The following is an 8,617-nucleotide window of genomic DNA, read 5'->3' as shown; positions in this document are numbered from 1 at the left end:
ATCTATCTATCTATCTATCTATCTATCTATCTATCTATCTATCTATCTATCATCTATCTATCTTATTGAGATAGAGAGTGCATATGCAAGTGGGGAAAGGGGCAGAAGGAGAGGGAGAGAATATGCAGGCAGACTCCTGCTGAGCGCTGAGCTCGAAGCGGGCCTTGATCCTACAACCTGTGAGAGCATGATCTGAGCCAAAACCAAGAATCAGACACTTAACCAAATGAGCCACCCGGACGCCCCAGCACAGCAGATTATTGGTGACTTTTGGAGCATTACAGCTTTATTAGCTTACATCGACTCTAAGAAATCCTATAGTAGACAAATTCATGTAGCCCAGCATTTCCTTGACTTCTCTGATCACAGAATCCTTTCCTTGAAGAATGCAGCTGGAGATGGTGGAAGACCCTGGATTCTATTAAGGTCCTTCAGCCCCCCATATCTCTTCTCCTCTGGTCTGGTGGTGAGCTCTCAGTCAACATTTGGGACAGATTGAGTGATTTTGTTGGTGAAGGGTAACAATTTCTGATAATTGCATGTTAGAGGCCTTCCTTCCCCCTCTCCCATAAGAAAGTTAACCACAGGGGGGAAAAAATAAGTTTCTGGCCTCAAATGGAAGTAAACAGCTGGAGCTGATGAATTCCAGAAGTGAATATTCTTTTCTCCTACAAGCATCTGTGAAAGAGAGAAAGAGAGAGAGAGAGAGACCACAGAGGCTATGTAAATATAATTATTTCTAAGTAGAGTACCTTCAACATTTTCCATTAGGTAGCAGGGAGGTCACTGTGAGGCCAGCTGTCCAAATATGGCTGCTGATTCCCCTAAGTCAGCAAAGTCTATAAAAAAATGATCTTTGGGACAGAAATTTCTTACCACACATTCTAGTAAGTATCTCCAAATGTATGGGATATTAAATTTAGGGCTGTGGTTTTCAAACTTTTTTTCAAAGCATGAAAACCTCTTTTTCAAAGGAAATCTTACTCAAAACTCTTCACACAATCCCAGGCTAGCCCCTGGAATCTAGTCTGGAAAACTGTGGTTTCCAGCCGTGCTACTCAAAGCCTGGTGTTCAGACTAGAAACTTCTGCATCACCTGGCCACTTGTGAGGAAGGAGTCCAGCATCCAGCCCACTTCAGACCTGCTACTCTGAATCTGCATTTTCACACCCTCTCCAGGAGATTTGTGTGCACATTAAAATTTGGGGGACAGATCTAAAGGGATTTACTCCCAAATATTCTTTCTCTCTTGGGTCATCCCAAAAACCTGGGTGAGGCTTTTGACAATGAGTCTGCAACGAACTGAGCCCAGCTATAGCTCCCAGGAGGGCAAGCCAGCGTGGTCAGGTCATCTTGCACAATTGAATCTGTGCCCCTCCCCCCCATGGAAACATTGAGAAAAGTGAGGGCTGCTTAGAAAGAGACAGGAGAAGAGAGCAAAGTGGTGAAATGCAGAGATTATGGACTAGAGTTCCTGGGCTTGAACCAACACTATCTTACCTCTGGGTGGGACTCTGGCTGGTGAATTAAGGTTCTGTTCCTCTTTGTCCAGTGTCGGATAGGGGTAAGGGATGATGATGATGGTGAGGGTGATGAGAGTATCCATTGAATGAGCTGATGGGCTGGAAGCACCTAGAATTTCTAGGTGCTTGGTCGGGGCTTTCATTCCCAAGTCCATGGGAGCTTACCCCATGCAAGGGGCTTCCCTTTAAGGAATGTGCAAAGGAGCACCTGGGTAGATCAAGCAAATTAAATATGGGTCACACAAGAGTCACCATCAGGTTCTCTCAAATAATCCCACCACTTAAGTATGATTGAAAGAACGAACACTGCAATCTAAACTTTTTGATATATGGGTAACTTCTTTTTAGTCTTAGATTCAGAAAAATTTATGTTTCTATTGGGACTTTTCCATTTATTATCTCAGTGATCTTGGGCAAGCTCCTACAGCATTTTTCTCATTTTCTGGGCCCAGGGTCAGGGAAGTAGTCCCACCTTATCAAGCACACAGGAACCCTGGAGTCTCAGGGGTGTGAACTGACACGCCAGGCTGTAAGTCTCAGGAGCTCCCAGTAGAAGCAAATGCAAGGGCCATCCACCCCCTATTCTAGTGTGCACCCCTCCCTCCACCGTGAACACTTTCTCTTTCTTCTATAGAATACCAGTGCAAGTCACCTGCACCCCGGCTTTGAAGGTAAAAGCGATGCCCCCCCACTAGAGCTGAGGGCAGTTTGCTGATGGAGCCCAGGGTGGTGGTTGTCACGCACCTGAGCCGTGAGCCCTGCTGAGCCAGGGTGCAGGACTGACACCAGGGGTCCCATGGAGCTGCATGCCGGGCCACCGCTCAGTAGGGTGATGCTGCCCCCAAAGGCCCTTCTGTATCGCCCTTGGAGCCTCAGCAGCCTCCCTGGTTTTTTGGCACATGAACCGCTTGATCTCAGTCCAGCGATTCGCTCTTAGAAACAAGAGAGGGGGAAAAAAATAGAAAAGTCGTGAAAAACAGACACAAGGAATTAGGTCACCCTAGAAATTCTAAGACATCAGCAAAACTCTTGGTGGGCACGATTTTAATTCAGCGACCTCTGACCACAGCAGGGTCTGGGATGGATAGGGTAGAGAGAAAGAGTCAAGAGGGAATGGGTGGGCAGGAAAGGAGGTCAAGGTGATCCCTGGCTCTGGAGATCTGCTGAGGACTTTTTCTGCAGCATGGGGCATGCCGCAGAGCCTTCTGCAGCGGTGGGTGCCTTTGACTTTCCCTTAGATCTGGGAGTTTGGGATCCAGACATAGTAACTGAACCTTTTCATACTCGACATTGAGCTGCCCACTCCCTTCCTTGTGAACTTCCTCCTCATACTTCTGCTTCCTTGCTTTTGATGCCTATTTGGTGTTTGCCTGGAAGGTGGACGGGCACTGTGTGTCGCCCCACAGACCCACCTCTCATGATCAAAGCTGGCCTTGCACTCTACAGCAAGGCTTTAAGCCATTTAGAAGACAAGTTTTCCTCTAAATGCATCTTTCCAGAGATAGTCACCAAACACATGCACCTTAACACAGCAGAATGAATTTTAACCGAGTTAGTAAGAGTGGGACAGGAGGGCATACAAAAGGTCCACTCCTGTGACATGAAAGGTGGCTGGACGAGCCGAGGGCAGCAGACAGCCTATCTCCCAGGAGCCAAGGACAGCAAGAACCAGGACACTGCTATGGATCCTGAGTGAGAAGGAAGTTGCCTGTCGTCTGGCTGCTGGAGCTTGCCAGGGAAGGGGGCCCATTGAGGGTATATGGGTTTAACCAAAAAGGGAACAAAAGAAAAGAGAGTCTTGGTGCAATGGAATGAGCCCTGGTCTTGAGACTGGATTTGAAGCAGGTTCTTCTTCCTTTTTTTTTTTAAATCTTGCAATGGTTATCAATTTTTAATGGTTTTCTATATACAATTCTGCTTGCAGTTAACACTGACAAAGTGGTGTGTCAGAAATTTGGTTGAGTAGCAGGACAGGTTCCCCAAAGCCGTCCTTTTTTCTTTTCTTAAAATTTATTTATTTTTATTTACATATAATGCATTATTTGCCCCAGGGGTACAGGTCTGTGAATTATCAGACTTACACTATTCGCAGCACTCACCGTAACACATACTCTCCCTATGTCCATACCCCAGCCACCCCATCCCTCCCCCCCCCAGCAACCCTCAGCTTGTTTCCTGAGATTAAAAGTCTCTAATGGTTTGTCTCCCTCCCTGGTCCCATCTTGTCTCATTTGGTACCTCCCTACCCCCAGCAACCCCTCTCCCTGCCTCTCAAATTCCTCATATCAAGGAGATCATATGATAATTGTCTTTCTCTGATTGACTTATTTTGCTTAACATAATACCCTCTAGTTCCATCCTCATCATTGCAAATGGCAAGATTTCGGTTTTTTGACAGTGGCATAGTATTCCATTGTATATATATATACCACATCTTCTTTATCCATCCATCTGTTGGTGGACATCTAGGTTCTTTCATAGTTTGGCTATTGTGGACATTGCTGCTATAAACATTTGGGTGCACATGCCCCTTCGGATCACTACATTTGTATCTTTATGGTAAATACCCAGTAGTGTGATTGCTGGGTCATAGGGTAGCTCTACTTTCAACTTTTTGAGGGACCTCCATGCTGTTTTCAAGAGTGGCTGCACCAGCCTGCATTCCTACCAACACTGTAGGAAGGTTCCCCTTTCTCCGCATCCTTGCCAACACCTGTCATTTCCTGACTTGTTAATTTTAGCCATTCTGACTGGTGTGAGGTGGTATCTCATTGTGGTTTTAAATTGTGTTTCCCTGATGCCAAGTTATATTGAGCACTTTTTCATGTGTCTATGACCATTTGGACGTCTTCCTTGCAGAAATGTCTGTTCATGTCTTCTGCCCATTTCTTGATTGGATTATTTGTTCTTTGGGTGTTGAGTTTGATAAGTTCTTTATAGATTTTGGATACTAGCCCTTTATCTGATATGTCATTTGCAATTATCTTCTATAGTGTCCGTTTTCTCTTGGTTTTGTTGACTGTTTCCTTTGCTGTGTGAAAGCTTTTGATCTTGATGAAGCCCCAATAGTTCACTGTTGCCCTTGCTTCTCCTGCCTTTGGCGATGTTTCTAGGAAGAAGTTGCTGTGGCTGAGGTCAAAGAGGTAGCTGCCTGTGTTCTCCTCAAGGATTTTGATGGATTCCTGTCTCACACTGAGGTCTTTCAACCATTTTGCTCTGTCTTCCTCAATTTCTTTCATGAGTATTCTATAGTTTTCTGAGTATGGATTCTTCTTTATTCCTAGGTATCTTATGGTTTTGGGGTACAATTGTAAATGGGATCAACTTCTTAATGTCTCTTTCTTCTGTCTTGCTGTTGGTGTATAGAAATGCAAGTGATTTCTGTGCATTGATTTTATATCCTGCCACTTTACTGAATTCCTGTATGAGTTCCAGCAGTTTTGGAGTGGAATCTTTTGTCTTGTCCATATAAAGTATCATATCATCTGCAAAGAGTGAGGAGTTTGACTTCTTCTTTGCCGATTCAGATGCCTTTTGTTTCTTTTTGTTGTCTGATTGCTGAGGCTAGGACTTCTAGTACTATGTTGATTAGCAGTGGTGATAGTGGACAGCCCTGCTGTGTTCCTGAGCTTTATGGAAAAGGTCTCAGTATTTCCCCATTGAGAATGATATTTGCTATGGGTTTTTCATAGATGGCTTTGATGATATTGAGGTATGTACTTTCCATCCCTACATTTTGAAGAGTTTTGATCAAGAAAAAAATGCTGTAATTTGTCAAATGTTTTTTCAGCATCTGTTGAGAGTATCATATGGTTCTCGTAGTTTCTTTTTTTAATGTATTGTATCACAATGATTGATTTGCGGATGTTGAACCAACCTTGCAGCCCAGGAATAAAACCATCTTGGTTGTGGTGAATAATCCTTTTAATGTACTGTTGGATCCTATTGGCTAGTATTTTGGTGGAAATTTTTGCATTCATGTCCATCAAGGATATTGGTCTGTAATTCTTTTTGATGGGTTCTTTGTCTGGTTTTTGGATCAAGGTAATGCTGGCCTCATAAAATGAGTTTTGGAAGTTTTCCTTCCATTTCTATTTTTTTGAACAATTTCTTCTTTAAGTGTTTGGTAGAATTCCCTTGGGAAGCCATCTGGCCCTAGGCTCTTGTTTGTTGGAAGATTTTTGATGACTGTTTCAATCTCCTTACTGGTTATGGGTCTGTTCAGGTTTTCTATTTCTTCCTGGTTCCTGGTAGTTTATATGTCTCTAGGAATGCATCCATTCCTTCCATATTGTCAAATTTGCTGGTGTATAGTTGCTCCTAATATGTTCTTATAATTGTTTGTATTTCTTTGGTGTTGGTTGTAATCTCTCTGCTTTCATTCATGATTTTAGTTATTTGGGTTCTCTCTCTTTTCTTTTTGATAAATCTGGCCAGAGGTTTATCAATCTTATCAATTCTTTCAAAGAATCAGCTCCTAAGTTTGTTGATTTGTTCTACTGTTCTTTCGGTTTCTATTTCACTGATTTCTGCTCTGGTCTTTCTTTCTTTTTTTTTAAATTTCCATAAATTAACATTTATTATTTTGTAAACCATATGTATGTGTCATTTAGATTTTATTCCATATTTACATTCTCTTCTCCTGCTGGGTTTAGGTTTTCTTTGCTGTACTTTTTCCAGCTCCTTGAGGTATAGGTTAGGTTGTGTAGAGACCTTTCTTGTTTCTTGAGAAAGGCTTGTATTGCTATATACTTTCCTCTCAGGACTGCCTTTGCTGTGTCCCACAGATTTTGAACAGTTGTGTTTTCATTTTCATTAGTTTCCATGAATATTTTTAATTCTTTAATTTCCTGGTCCCATTCATTCTTTAGTAGGATGCTCTTTAGCCTCCATATATTTGAGTTCTTTCCAACTTTACTCTTGTAATTGAGTACTAGCTTCAGAGCATTGTGGTCTGAAAATATGCAGGGAATGATCCTAATCTTTTGGTACCAGTTGAGACCTGATTTGTGACCCAGGATGTGATTTATTCTGGAGACTGTTCCATGTACACTAGAGAAGAATGTGTATTCTTTTGTTTTGAGATGGAATGTTCTGAATATATCTGGGATGTCCATCTGATCCAGTGTGTCATTTAAAACCTTTATTTCCTTGTTGATCTTTTGCTTAGACGATCTGTCCATTTCAGTGAGGGTGGTGTTAAAGTCCCCTATTATTATTGTATTATTGTCAATGTGTTTCTTTGATTTTTTGTTATTAATTGGTTTATATAATTTGCTGCTCCCATGTTAGGGGCATAGATATTTAAAATTGTTAGATCTTCTTGTTGGACAGACACTTTAAATCTAATATAGTGTCCTCTGTCATCTCTTATTATAGTCTTTGGCTTAAAATCCAATTTATCTGATGTAAGGATTGCCACCCTAGCTTTCTTTTGATGTCCATTAGCAGGGTAAATTGTTTTCCACCCCTTCACTTTAAATCTGGAGGTGTCTTTGGGTCTAAAATGAGTTTCTTGTAGACAGCATATTGGCAGGGCTTTTTTTTTTTTTTTAATCCATTTTGACATGCTGTCTTTTGATTGGGGCATTTAGCCAATTTACATTCAGGGTAACTATTGAAAGATATGAATTTAGTGCCATTTTATTGCCTGTAAGGTGTCTATTACTGTATACAGTCTCTGTTCCTTTCTGGTCTGTTACTTTTAGGCTCTCTCTTTGCTTAGAGGGACCCCTTTCACTATATCCAGTAAGGCTGATTTGATGTTTGCAAATTCTTGTAATTTTTGTTTGTCCTGGAAACTTTTTATCTCTCCTTCTATTTTCAATGACAGCCTAGTTGGATATGGTATTCTTGGCTGCATAGGTTTCTCATTTAGTGCTCTGAATATATCTTGCCAGTCCTTTCTGGTCTGCTAGGTCTCTGTAGATAGGTCTGCTGCCAGTTTAAAATTTCTACAGTTGTATGTTACAGATCTCTTGTCCTGAGCTGCTTTCAGGATTTTCTGTTTGTCACTGAGACTTGTAAGTTTTACTATTAGATGAGAGGGTGTGGACCTCTTTTTAGTGATTTTGAGAGAGGTTCTCTATGCCTCCCGGATTTTGATGCTTTTTCCCTTCGCAAATTAGGGAAATACTCTGCTATAATTTGCTCCATTATACCTCCTGCCCCTCTCTCTCTTTCTTCTTCCTCTGAGATCCCAATTATTTTAATATCATTTCATCTTATGGTATCACTTATCTCTTAAATTCTACCCTCATGGTCCAGTAGTTGTTTATCTCTCAGCTTTTTTATTCTCCATCATCTGGGCATCTATATCACTAATTCTATCTTCTGCCTCATTTATCCTAGCAGTAAGAGCCTCCATTTCTTATTGCACCTCATTAATAGCTTCTTTTATTTCAACTTGGTTAGATTTTAGTTCTTTTATTTCTCCAGAAAGAGATTTTATTTCTCCAGGAAGGGATTCTTTAGTACCTTCCATGCTTTTTTTGAGCCCAGCTAACATCTTGATAATCGTTATTCTGAACTCTAGTGCTGATATCTTATTAATGTCCATATTGATTACATCCCTAGCCATCGGTACTGCCTCTTGTTCTCTCTTTTTCTTTTTTTTTTTTTTTTGAGGTGAGTTTTTCTGCCTTGTTATTTTATCCAGATAAGAAGATGAATGAGAGAACAAAATACTGAAAGTATAGCAATGACCCTAGAAAAATATACTAACCAAGGCAGAAGAGACCCAAAAACAGAAGGAGAAGAAAGGAGAACAAAACAAAGAAACGAAGACTATATACATATATTAGATGGGTGAATAGAACAGAGCCACACACTTTGGTTGTATTTTGGTCTGTATTTTGGCTGTAGTTTGGTCTGTTAGAAGAAACTGACTCCCACAATTTTAAAGAAAGAAAAACAAATATATACAAAAATAGGATTAAATACAATGAAAGGATGGAATATGACATAGAGATGAAAATTTAAAAAGATTCTAAAAAAGTAATTGATAAGAAGTTGGTTGAAAAAAGAAAAAAAAAAAAAGGAAAGAGTATGATCAGGCTGGAGACTAGAACAAAGCCATGAACTAGTTTTAGGGT

This window comes from Enhydra lutris, unplaced genomic scaffold, assembly GCF_002288905.1.
Source record: "Enhydra lutris kenyoni isolate GAN:26980312 unplaced genomic scaffold, ASM228890v2 scaffoldscaffold42, whole genome shotgun sequence".
Classification (NCBI taxonomy): domain Eukaryota; kingdom Metazoa; phylum Chordata; class Mammalia; order Carnivora; family Mustelidae; genus Enhydra; species Enhydra lutris.
Note: the sequence above shows the minus strand (reverse complement) of the source record.